This window comes from Cricetulus griseus, assembly GCF_003668045.3.
Source record: "Cricetulus griseus strain 17A/GY chromosome 1 unlocalized genomic scaffold, alternate assembly CriGri-PICRH-1.0 chr1_0, whole genome shotgun sequence".
In the NCBI taxonomy this organism is placed as follows: Eukaryota; Metazoa; Chordata; class Mammalia; order Rodentia; family Cricetidae; genus Cricetulus; species Cricetulus griseus.
The window spans coordinates 134,534,630-134,547,881 of record NW_023276806.1 but is presented as its reverse complement, the minus strand read 5'-3'; positions in this window follow the sequence as shown (position 1 = coordinate 134,547,881).

Genomic DNA, 13,252 nt, shown 5'->3' with positions numbered 1-13,252 from the left:
ACAGCTTCTGAGAGCTTCAAATGTTGGCAAAAGAGCCACGTGTTCAGTTTAACGCTCAGGCAAGCATTTAACAAAATGATGTGGCTGCCTTTGATGGTCCCCCATGGAAGGCCTCACTCTCTCTGGGGAGTGGAGGGGAGGGGATGGGATGTCAGGGGGGGTTGGGGGAGCATGGAGGGAACTAGGATTGACATGTAAAATAAGCTTATTTCTAATTTAAATTTTAAAAAGAGGAAAAAGTAAGAATAAAAAAAGAGGAAGAGAAGAATGGATAGAGAAAAATGTGATACATTTACACAATGGAGTAACCTTGTGCTCAGCAGAAAAAAAACAATTGAATCTTGAAATTTGCAGGAAAATGGATGGAACTAGAAGAAACCATTCTGAGCGAGGTAACCCAGTCACAAAAAGACAAACATGATATGTACTAACTCATATGTGGATTTTAGACATAGAGTAAGAGATTACCAGCCTACAATCCACACTGCCAGAGATGCTAGTAAACAAGGAGGACCCTAAAAGAGACAAACTTTGTCCCCTGGAGAAGGAGAAAGGGTCAGGATCCCCTGGGCAAATTGATAGCATGGAAAGGGGGGGGGGAGGGAGCTACGAGAATGAGAAGGGAAGAAGAGGAAGGATGCAGAGGTCATGAGGGAGCAGAAAGGTTGAGTCAGGTGTAGATTAGAAGAAAGGATATGTGATAGGTAGGGTTTTAGTTGTGGGGGGTGGTAGAGGAGGACGGGAGGGAGAAGGGAACTGGGATTGTCATGTAATTCAATCTTGTTTGTAATTCAAATAAAAAATAAATATATATATATACATGCCAACAGGGACATGTATGCCGCATACACAAATAAATAATAAACCCTATTGTAGTATGAAAAAAATATGATGCCAGTGATGGGAAAGTTCTTTTAGTAGGCTTCCCATACTATCTTGTCTTTTATTTCTCTCCATTATTTATTACTACAGAGCACATGGATGCCTAGTTTTATTAATATAGTTTATTGTGCTGTCCTAATGCATACATTTACTGACAGTGGTTATTTCCCACTACAAATCGGAACTGAGGGACTAAACTCGAGACCTTTGGGAAGGCAGGCTCTCGAATATTATCTGGATGCTATAACTAGAAGTCATGAGGGCTGATTCTTTATGCCTTTACAGAGGAGGAAGACGACAGGAACATTTTTGTCCCTGACACCCAGGAAAGGATGAGCTGCCAATGTGAGAGGAGACCCACAACCCAAACCAAAAAGGCCCTGTCCAGACATCACTAGGCTTGAGAACAGTAACACATTTCTGGAGCTTGTGGTATTTTGCATCAGCCACCCATATTGAGGCATTAGCCTTATACAGAAACTTAGCCAGCCTCTGCTGTATGCAGAAAAAAAAAAAAAAAAACCACCAAGCAATAGAATACTGAGAACAGGTTCTATTAGCAAATAATTATTCACAAAGGTCACAGCATGCTCAAAACTGAATGCATCAGAAAAGGAATATGGCTAGATCTGGATGTGAACAGCATATACTACAACACAGAAGATTGGCAACATGAGAATGAACCACTGACAGCAAGATGGAGGCAATGGCAGGAGAATCATTAGAATCTATGGGTCAGCTATACTTGTGTACACTGTGGTGAACAATAAGGAAGACTATCTCAAGGGTAGAAAGAAAGGACCAATACATGATATTGTCCTGTGATCTCCACATATGTGCCATGGCATGTGCACACCTGTGCTCTCTCTCTCTCTCTCTCTCTCTCTCTCTCTCTCTCATATACACATATATGTACTTACACTTGAATATACCATTTATACCATTTATTTAAAATAAATGATTTGAGTTTCAGTATAAGATAAAAAAAAAAGAGGAAGAAAAAGAAAACTTCAGTTGGATAGAGGCAGCATGGTGTCTAGAATTATCTTGGGCCCCACTGTTGTCCTTAATAACTGTGACTGTAGGCCACAAATTTATGTGGATCTGACACCAAGTAAATTCTAGACATCTTTTCAACCCTCATTTTTGCCCTTGCCTCTGGTTCTTCCATCTTGCTGCTTTTTATCTAATTGTTTGGAAAAACACTCCACCACATCCTTGGCAGGCTAATCCCTAGAGAACCTCACTCTTCATTCAGAAAGGGACTTTCTGGTATTTGCAAAGCAGCATGTCACCTCTTCTGATACAAGCTTCCCCACAGTGCTAGTGTGTGACCCACCTTGTTTTTAACAGAGTGGCAATTTTTACTTCTACCTGTATTAATCACTAATACACATTTTCAAGAAACATTGGTGAAATAAAATTAATTATTGTTTTATTACCTACCATGTTTTGACTTAACTCCCACTTGAGTTTTATAACTTCTAACTCCATCTTGAATATAACCTATTGTCTTAGGGTTTCTATTGCTCCAATGAAACACCATGATCAAAAGCAAATTGGGGAGGACAGGATTTATTTGGCTCACACTTCCACATCACACTGTTCATCACTGAAGGAAGTCAGGACAGGAACTCAAACAGAGCAGGAACCTAGAGGCAGAAACTGATCTAGAGGCTATGGAGGGGTGCTGCTTACTGGCTTGCTTCCCTTGGCTTGCTTAGCCTGCTTTCTTATAGAACTTGGGACCAGAAGCCTGGGATGGTACTACCCACCATGGACTGGGCCCTCACCCACTGATAACTAATTAAGAAAATGCCTTACAGCTGGATCTCATAGAGGCATTTCCTCAGCTGAGGCTCTGTCCTCTTTGATGACTCTAGCCTTTGTCAAGCTGATGTACAAAATTAGCCAGTACAACTGACCCCTTGTCAACTCGACACATAAACACATCACTACTACTACTTTCTTATTCATCCCTAGGATTTCAAATTAAAAACATAAATAACTTTAAAAATCCCAGTCTTTACAAATCCAAACATTAAAATCTCAGTCTCTTTAAAATAGCCAATCTCTTTTAAAATCCAAAGTCTTTTAAAATTCAGTCTCTCAACTGTCGTTGCCAATAAAATACTTTCTTACTTCAAGAGGGAAAAATCAGGGCACAGTCACAAGCAAATCAAAGCAAAACCAAATTCCAACCATACAATGGCTGGGATACACTCACCCATCTTCTGAACTCCCCCAGGGCTTGGATCACTTCTCCAGCTCCGTCCTCTGCAGCACTCACAGCTTGTCTTCTAGGGTCCGGCTGGCTCCACTCCACTGTTGCTATTCTTGGTGGTCATCCCCTGGTACTGTCATCTCCAAAACACTGGGGTCTTCTGCTGCAACTGGGCTGCCCTTCCACCAATAGCCTCTCATAGGCTCTCCTCATGATGCCATCTTTGCTTGACCCTTTCCGTCCTGAGCTTTCAGCTGCTACTAAGACTGCACCTTCACCAACAGACATTCGTGGGATCTCACAGTACCAAGCCCCAGCTGCTTCATGCTCCATGACCCTTTCATGCCTTTAAAACCAGTACCACCTGGTGACACTTATGAATTACCAAGTCCTGCTGCCAGCACAAGGTACGACCATGGCTGCCTCTGGAACATAGAGTCTCTGTGCTCTCAGGAAACTCTCCCCAGAGGTTTCACTAGGGATGCTGGCTTCTTCTTAATCACTGCTAATTTCTTAGCTCCAACTGACCAGTATCAATTGCACCAGTAACATAAAGGTTTCACTTTAGTAGTTCTGCTATTGTGTTAATCACAGCTGATTCTTCAGCCTCAGCTATCTAGAACCATAGAATATTAAATCAAAGTAGCAAACGATCTTCATTGCATCTTTAGTGTTCCCTCTGAAATTTAACAAGCCAGGCCTCCATCTTCTGCATTGCTCTCAACATTCTTATCTTCCAAGCTCCCACAGAGCTCATCACACTCAGTGGTTCTTCTAGCCCAAAGTTCCAAAGTCCTTTCCCATCCTCCCCAAAATATGGTCAGGTCTGTCACAGCAATACCCCACTACGCTGGCACCAATTTGTCTTAGTCTGGGTTTCTATTGCTTCAACAAAACTCCATGATCAAAAAGCAAGTTGGAGATGAAAGGGTTTATTTGGCTTATACTTCAACATTGTTGTTTATCACTGAAGGAAGTCAGGACAGGAACTCAAACAGGGCAGGATCCTGGAGGCGGGAGCTGATGCAGAGGCCATGGTGGTGGTGGGGGTGTTGCTTACTGGCTTGCTTCCCCTGGCTTGTTTGGGCTGCTTTCTTATAGAACCTAGGACCACCAATCTAGGGATGACACCACCCACAATGGGCTGGGCCCTCCTCCATCAATCACTAATTAAGAAAATGCCTTACAGCTGGATCTCATGGAGATCTTTCCTCAGCTGAGGTTTCTTCCTCTCTGATGACTCTAGCTTGTGTCAAGCTGACACAAAACCAGCCAGTACACCAATTAACCAAGTGCCTATGACAATAAAAGAGGAAGAAAGGAAAGAATAAAAGAAAGAAAATCTGAAAGAGGTTAATAATAAGGTATCAAGGCCCATGTACTTTTAAGTAACAAAAATGATCCTTAAATCCATATCCAACAGTCTCCAAAACCTTTATTTGCTTATCTTCAAAAAGGATATTTAAGCAGATATTTCCGAAGATCTTTCAGATCCAAATTTATTAAATAAAGGGTTAACTCAGGGGCCAATACTTTCAAGTTACTTACTCATTCCAGAAAATTGAGTGCAACTGGCTCCTAGGAAATGGCCTCCAAGAACTTGACATACATTACTCACCTGAAAAGGGTGCCCTTACTTACCTTAGACTTGGAGCATCTGGATAGTTTGTGCTATGTAACAAGGCCAATGGAATCCCTGGGCACCAAGGCTCAGAAGAGTTTTGTGGAAAATCCTTCATGTGCTGTGACATGTCCTTGCTGAGAGAATTAAGCTCACTCTGTCTAGTTCCCCTGGGATAATTAGGCACTCATGTCCAATGGATTTTTCCCCATGAGACTTTGTGACTAGGATGACTCACCTGTGTCTTACAGGTCATCCTAGCTAATCATATACCTCAAAAAATGTATTCCCAGCTAGGGATTCCTAGCTAGCCATTCCAATTGTCTGTTGTGAATTCAATACGATTTTATGCAACCTGGGGAAGAATCAATGAGTCATATATTTCCAAAATTATTCTCATTGTGTTATCGAAGGTTTGGTCAGCGAGCATTCTCATGAGGCTTAGAAGGTAGAAGATAAAGAGAAGCCAAGGTTTTGTCCCAGCTGTGGATGAGTAACTGTTTTCTGTGAAGGCCTGGAGGGTTTTGTCCCAGCTGTTGCAGTCCAACACAGACTGTGGATGAGTAACTGTTTTCTATGAAGGCCTGGATCATAAATAGTTTAGTCCTTTCTGGGCATACAATCTCTGCCGTGATACTTGCTCTGCCATCAAAATACAAAAGCAGTCACATACAAGGTGTAAATAAATGTATGTAATTGCTTTCCAATACATTTTATTTACAGTCACCAAAATATCAATTTTATGTGATTTTCATACCACAAAATACTGTTTCTTTTTTAATTTTTATTTTAGTTACTATAACTAAATGTGTGAGACTAGGTAATTTATAGAGGAAAGAAGTTTTATTAGCTCATGGTTCTGGAGGCTGGAAGTCAGGCAATATAGTACCAGGATCTACATGGGCGCTTATTCTATATCTTAACATAGTAGAAAAGGAGGACAAGTGCCATATGTGGGGGGACCAAAACATGGGAACTGGCATTGCTTTCTTGTGGCCCACACACACAAAAGCTACTCTAGTCCTAGAAAAAGCAAGAGCCTACTCACTCTAGACAATGAACCCAGTCCTGTGAAGGCAGAACTGGCTTGACTTCTGAATGACCTAATTATCTCTTTAGCTTCCAGCCCTTTCTCAGTACTATTGCTTAGGAATTAAGGCTCCAGTTCAAGAGCTTTGGGAGGTAAAGATTACAGCATCCTTGAAGGCACAGATCACCTCTTAGACTGTACAGTGTACAGTCGTCTGCCTTTGTACGTTAATTCTACCCACATAAGTAGTCTCCAGATACAGGACTCATGGCCCCTCCCAACTGAACCTTTGGGATTCACACACTTCCCTGTTTTGGGTGATGACTTTCAGCAATGAATGTTTTCTTTCTGCTAGCCTGTCTCAAGGTAGTTCTTAACATTGGAACTCCAAATACTTGAAAGACACTCAGTCACCTCTGCTTTAACAGCCAAACTGTTTCTTCCATTCTATCAACAAAATATTAAGAAAACTGAAGGATCAGGTCTCTGAGCTGAAGTTAAAGGAAGTAATGGTCTTATTTTCAGTATACAGTCACTTGTATTCAACAACATGTACTTCATTTGTACTCAACATGTAAAGCAGAAAAAATATTACATTTCCACTACTAGTTGCTTATAATTTAGAACTTATAGAGAGCTAAGTATTGAAGACCACACAACTGTTGCCAAAAAGAAATGTTCAGTAGAAGTTTGACTAGGACTGTGGATTTGATTGGATACAGATAACTGAAGCTGACTGAAGGAAAATCTTCATGTCAAACACAGAGAACCCTTCTAGGACTTTCCTGAAAGAAATCAAATCTCTCATCACTTGGGGATTTCTGAAAGTCAAACCAAAATTGGCTGGATAAACAATGAAGTTTGAACTCCTGGTGAACTTTGACAAGCCTCTGTCTTAAAAGTTTTGGTGCTGGCTGGGAAATAATGGGGCCATGAGAACTGGAAAGAGGTCCTTGGGAAGATCCCAGAGAAAAGTGTCTCAGTTTTATTTCCTGATGCTATGATAAAAAAAAAAAAACCCTGAAAAAAACGCAACTTGAGGGAAAAGAGCTCATTTAGTCTTCCAGTTCCAGAGGATGTCACCCATCATTTGGAGAAGAAATGCCAGCAGGCAGTAAAGGATTGGTGACAGGAACAAGAAGTCAGTTGATCACATTGTATCAATACTCATAAAGAGGGGCCTAGAAATAATGCCTGGAGACCTGTTGCCAGTGGCTCACTTCCACCATCTAGGACCCACTTATCAAAGGTTCCACAACCTTTCCAAAGAGCACCACCACATGGGAACCAAGTGAGCCTAGAGAGGACACTTGGGGACCATGCTCTTCTCTGGTGACAGCTCAGCAGGTGGTGAGTCAGGCACACAGGGGGATCTGTGGACTCTAGAGGATGACTCTCCTCCACGATTCTACTCGATACTACAGCCTCATCAACCTACGCCCTTGTCACAGCTGAAGTCAGAGGCCCTCCTTTCTGACTAAATACACACAGGCAGCAAGATCTCCCAGGTCTTTCTCCAAGGTCTAGCCCAATCTAGCCAGGGTTCCATGTTCAGTGCCCACCTTTGTCTGGCTGCCCCTGTGTGTACCACAACCTACAACTAGGATTCCGCCAGAACCTGCCCTACCTTGTTTTATCATCAGCACAACAGCTGCACCTGAATCGACTATTGTTTCAGCTACTGACTGTGGCTCTGCAATCATTGCCCTGCTGCTCAGGCCAAGGCCCAGAAGGACTTTTGCATCCTACAGGAACTACCTCTGCTTCTGAAGACTAATGTAGTTTTTAACTAAGTCTCTATAGTTCTATTTTACCAATAAAGACTCAGGAGCCAGATACTGGGGTAAAAACCTGCTCTCTCAGAGAGGCTGAGAAGCAACCAGTTGACATTCCTCCTTAGCCAGTGACCCAGCAAGAGTCTCCTGCCTTTCCCCAACCAAAAAAGACCACCAACTCAAAGTCACTCCCTACTACTTCCTCTGCATTTCTCCCTATTGGTTTTCTGGACTCCTTTTAACTCTCTTTAACTACTTTCTGCCAACTAGTTGCTGACTCTGCCTCCTGACCCAAGGTTTTATTTAATGCAAACTTGGGGCTCACAGTGTATATCAAATATCCCACAATGTTTCCTGCCAGTTCTCTCCTAGGTCTCCTCTGTGATGCATCCAACCTCTCTATTCTGCCAACATCACCCACATTCTCTAGGATATAGCCCAGCAAGTTTCCCTGACTCTTCCCACCCATGCCTTTCCCCCAATGTACTAGAGCAAGTTGGGATAGAGGGAAGACCATGAGGCCTCAGCTCTTCACAAAGAACTACATGCTGAAAGTGGAAGAATCTTCCTCAGGGAAGAGCTCACCAACTGGTAACCAAAATCAAGTGGTCAGACTGGAAAACACATACAAGGAGCATTACGGAGACTGAACAGGTTATATTTAGAAATATATACATATTTACATACATATATATATATATATATACATAAATACATACATACATACAATTACATTCAAACTACCACACTTGGATTATAGTTATGTTTTGCAGTACCCAACTTTTTACTTGGATGCTAGAGTATCAAACTTAGGTTCTCACGGCAAGCCCTTTACCAGCTGAGATATCTCAACCCCATAATATGTATTTCTTAGATAACATACCTAGATGATGCATATACAGTTATAAATCTGGGACACATTGTATCTCATCCATCAAAAATATGGGCCCATATTTTGAGGGAAGAAAGGGAAGTGCTGTAATTATATTATAATCTCAAAATTATATTATAATCTCAAAAGTAAAAGAAATAATTGAAAAAAATATAAAATATATATACACAGGTTTTTCACCAAGAATGAACTCCAAATGATATAATGATTAAACATGTTACCCCCAACCATAGGATATAAAATATAATAAATATACTAATATAATAATTTGATAATTTAAACCACTTCATTCCTTAGCATTAAACAAGAGTATTGTACAGATACAAAGTATGTTACTAAGCCATGTAGGAATACATGGATGTTGTTGCATGTTTCCAGAAATGTGTACCAATACTCCTATTAGGACTAATGTATGTTTACTAAAAAGACCTTAAGATATTCTCTATAGGTTTTGAAGTTTCAGGTTTTATCTCTGTAGTACAGTTCCTGTCCAAGTCCTACCATGCCTGAGCACTTGATCAATGTCCATTCATCATTTGGTATTCCCTGGACAGGATGAATCTCTCCTGCCACCTACTTATAGCTTAACAGTAGACAACATTATTAGCAATTGTTACCACCTTTGAAGATTTATTTTATTATCTCTCTCTCTCTCTCTCTCTCTCTCTCTCTCTCTCTCTCTGTCTGTCTGTCTGTCTGTGTGTGTGTGTGTTGTGTGTGTGTGTGTGTGTGTGTGTGTGTGTGTGAGAGAGAGAGAGAGAGAGAGAGAGAGAGAGAGAGAGAGAGAGAGCAAGCAGGTGTTTGCATCCAGAAGGAGGCATCAGATCTCCTGAAGCTAGAGTTATAGGCAATCACAAGCCACCTAATGTGGGTGTTTGGAATTCAACCCTTTGCCACTGAGCTGTCACTCTAGCTCTAACAGTAAATTTAACCCAAGCACACCAAAAGTTTCCAAGTCTGCAGATGGAATTACAGATGTGTTTATTTTATTGGGTCTGAAATCATTCAACTTTCCCTACTTTCCAATTATGTTAACTGTATTTTAAAGAAAGAACACCCTATTTCTACTGCCAAAAATACATTCCTTGCTCTAGACAAAATGTGTCCTGATTTCAAACTAAATAGATTTTTAAGAAAAGCATATTTTCCCCTAGAATTTAGCTTTATGTGCTTTGGGAGAGAACTCTATTGGAAATTTAAAACTGCATTTGTAAAACTGCTATATAAAGAAAAAGTTAGTGGTGTATTTTGGGTTACATAGTAATTTCATACATACATATACATGGTTTCTGCTTGTGAGATATTTCTTCAACTGCTAGGCAATTTTAAAGATGTTTTGCTTCTATTAAAGTTTAAGAAGAAATATATGACCATGGAACACCACCAATGAGCACGTGGAGGCCCACACATAGGCATCATAATGAAGGAGCCAGTATCCAGAAGAATAGTCAAAAGAATTCAGAAAATAACAAGGAATCAAAATAAACTTGATAAGTCTAAAAAAAAAAAAAAAAAAAAAGCAAACACAGCCAAATACAATGCATTTCTTCCTAAAAGTATCACTGGGTGTTTAATCTTGGTTTCTGAGTTTGTTTCCGCTGACAGTAGGAATTTTGGGGGTGGGGATTGTATCAGATTGACAGCTTTACTCTGAGACTGGACTCTGTTCACATAACTAAGCCGCTGTTTCAGTAATGCAGGCTCAATTCCAGACATGGTTTCTCTGTGTAGCTTTGTGGATCAGGCTGGTCTCGAACTCACAGAGATCTGCCTGCCTCTGCCTCCCCAGTGCTGAGATTAAAGGCCGCCACCGCCAGGCTTCTTTTACTTTCCTTTCACACCCACTCATTGAAGAATACTTCATATCTGCTTTAATTGTGAGGCAAGCTTAAACTAAGCACCTAGACTTGTTCAGCATTAATGCCAGGATATCTTTCTTACTGACACCCACTCTGTGCTTTCATTCTCTCCCTACTGTTGGTTGCTTCCATTTCCTTCTTCTAGACCTCAGCAGGAGCATGTGCCCAATTGCAGCAATCGCCAGAGGCTACCAGCTATGGTAGGATAAAAGAGTAGATTCAGTAATCTGGATTCCTCTTTTTTTTTTTTTTTAAGAGAAATGCTGAGAGATCAGAGACAAGGAGCAAGCCACAGCACACCTTACCTCCTAAGTGTCTCAGCAGAGAAGAGAGCAAGTTCCTGTTTTCCCTGCTTATATCCTATTTCTGCCTGGCTATGTCACTTCCTGTCTGTCCATACAGACCTCTATGGTTAGCTAGTAGCAAGTTCCATTCTCTGACTCCCCAGACAGGTTTTATTTGTCCTTCCCGCTTCCCCCTCTCTACATGCACTTACCAAGCCCTATGAAACATTTTAAAGTCCATCTGTCTGTCTTTATTTCCACTAATGAAGCCACTGCTTCTTTCTCTTGGGATCTGACAATGGGCTTTTACATCGCTTCCCTGAGTCCACATCTGCCCACTCTCAACTCCATATGGTGTGCATCTCAGCCAGAGACACCCCAGAAAACTCAGGCTGGATCAAGATTGTCTTCTGACTCTCCCACTTCAAGTCTGACCACACAGAAAGTGATTCTAGGAAGACAGTTGAGGTAGTTATCCTTCAGACAGAAAGAAGGGAGAAGAGGTCATCCAAGAACAGACATAATTAGTTCATGAAATAACCTGGGCTATGATTCAAACCCTCAAGCCAGACACAAGAATTAGATTCTGTTATGAGAGCTTGGCACACATGTGTCTGGAGACTCTGGAATCTGAGCAGCAGGTAATGTGCTTTTAAAGTTTAGGGTTGAGGGTGTGACTCTGATATACTACATGCCCAGTATTCTCAAGGTCCTGGGCTTGATCCCAACATAACAGCAACAAAAAAACTTCACACTGGCCAGTCACAAGGAAAAAAAGCATATCAAAGACCTTGTAAGCCTCAACCCTCTGGCCCATAAGCAGCCTAAGTACACTATGATTTTTACTGTAATTTGCTTGAGATGAGAATTCTGTTCTAGAACAGAAAAAAAAAAAATCTGTTTGTTAGGTACCACCGCCAATTGTGGGGAATTCACACCTCCCAATTTTGCTATTTACATCTTGTAGTTGATGTGATTTTTGTCTAGGGAGCTGTTGATATAGGCATGAGTAGCAGACTTCACGAATAGTACCTTTTATCTCCAGAAAGAATTAATACTTTTGTGCTTAAAAAATAACTACTTTTAATCCATAGTTTAATCTTCATATAGTTACTACTTAAATCATTTGTAATATCAAAGAGAACTCTGCATAATGAACATCTAAAAGATTAAACTTGTAAATCAACAATAAAGGGCCAGCAGAAATAATTTAGGAAAAACTAAGGAAGGGTTAATACAGGGACCATTTATAAAGACAACCTCAGTAGCAGTCACCCGTATTTGGAATCATCACTGGACCCCAGAGATAGAAAGGACTCTGTAGAGGGCCTTGAGCAGCCCACAACTTTTAATTGAAAGCTATAGCAGTCAAAAAGAAACTCACAAAGGTGTAAGCTAAGGAAATAAATACCCAGACCTCACTCTCTAAGGTCTGGCCTGGCCTTTTAATTAGCCGAACCAGGTGTGTATAGTGAAAGACCCCCGAAGAGGTACTTTCGTAGAAGGAGACCCGCACCCAGGAATCAGCGAGACCACGAGCTTGGATGCAAAACCGCAAGAGGCTTTATTGGAGATACGGGTACCCGGGAAACTTAGCTTCTGTGAGGCCAAGCACGACGAGCCAAGGGAAAGGGGTCCTTATATAGGGAAAAAGGTGCAAGCTAGAAGCAGGGATCCTATTGGATAATTCTAATGAGGCATTGTACAGAGCTATTCCCATTGGTCAATGTAAATGAGGCGCTATACAGGGTTATTCAAATGAGGCGCAGTACAGAGTTATTCAAATGAGGTGAAACACAGAGTCTTTCAAATGAGGCGAAATACAGAATCATTTCTATTGGATGGTTCAAATGAGACACAGAGCCATTCCAGATCAGCATATTCTCAAGGTCTGGTGTCTGGTACAACAGACTCAATTCCCCCTCCCTCCGCGTCCAGATGGCTGACCTTGGGGGCGGAGACCTTGGGACGGAGTGTTTCTCATCGGGCGGGGGCTCAGGGGCAGGGCTCCAGGCCGGCTCACTTGGTGTTCGTTCTCGTGCCGGCCCACCTGGTGCTCGTTCTCGGGCCGGCCCACCTGGTGCTCGTTCTCGGGCCGGCCCACCTGGTGCTCGTTCTCGGGCCGGGCGTGCGGCGGGTGGCGGGGGAAGTGGAAGCCGCCGGGGGTGGGGATCGGGGAAAAGGAGACAAACTTGAGAAAGAAAGGGCTAAGGGGCAGGGGTCTTTCAATAGTATGTTCAGGTAAAGGAGCTAGGCTGCCAAGTGCATATTAGTAAGCGAGGGAAAAGCTCTGTAACCAAAACCAGGTAGAGTCTTGGATTATGAAGCATCTCCCTATGCTTGCAGGAGAGAATAAACAAACCTCCCAAAGTAGCAGCTTTGGGGCCAGAGAGAGGGTTCAATGGTTAACAGCAATCACTGCTCTTATAGAGGACTGAGCTCAGTTCCCAGCACCCACATTGGGCAGCTCACAACCACCTGTAGCTCCAGCTCCAGGAGATTTAGTGAGCTTTAGCACTCATGCTCACATGCCCTCTCTCCCCCCACACACATGAAAATAAAATAAATCTTTTTCAAGTATTTGCTTATGTTGTTCACAAGGTCTAAGTTAAAACACAGTGCCTTAGTTATGGTTTCTCTTGCTGTAATGAAGCACTATGATCAAGAGCAAGTTGTGGAAGAAAG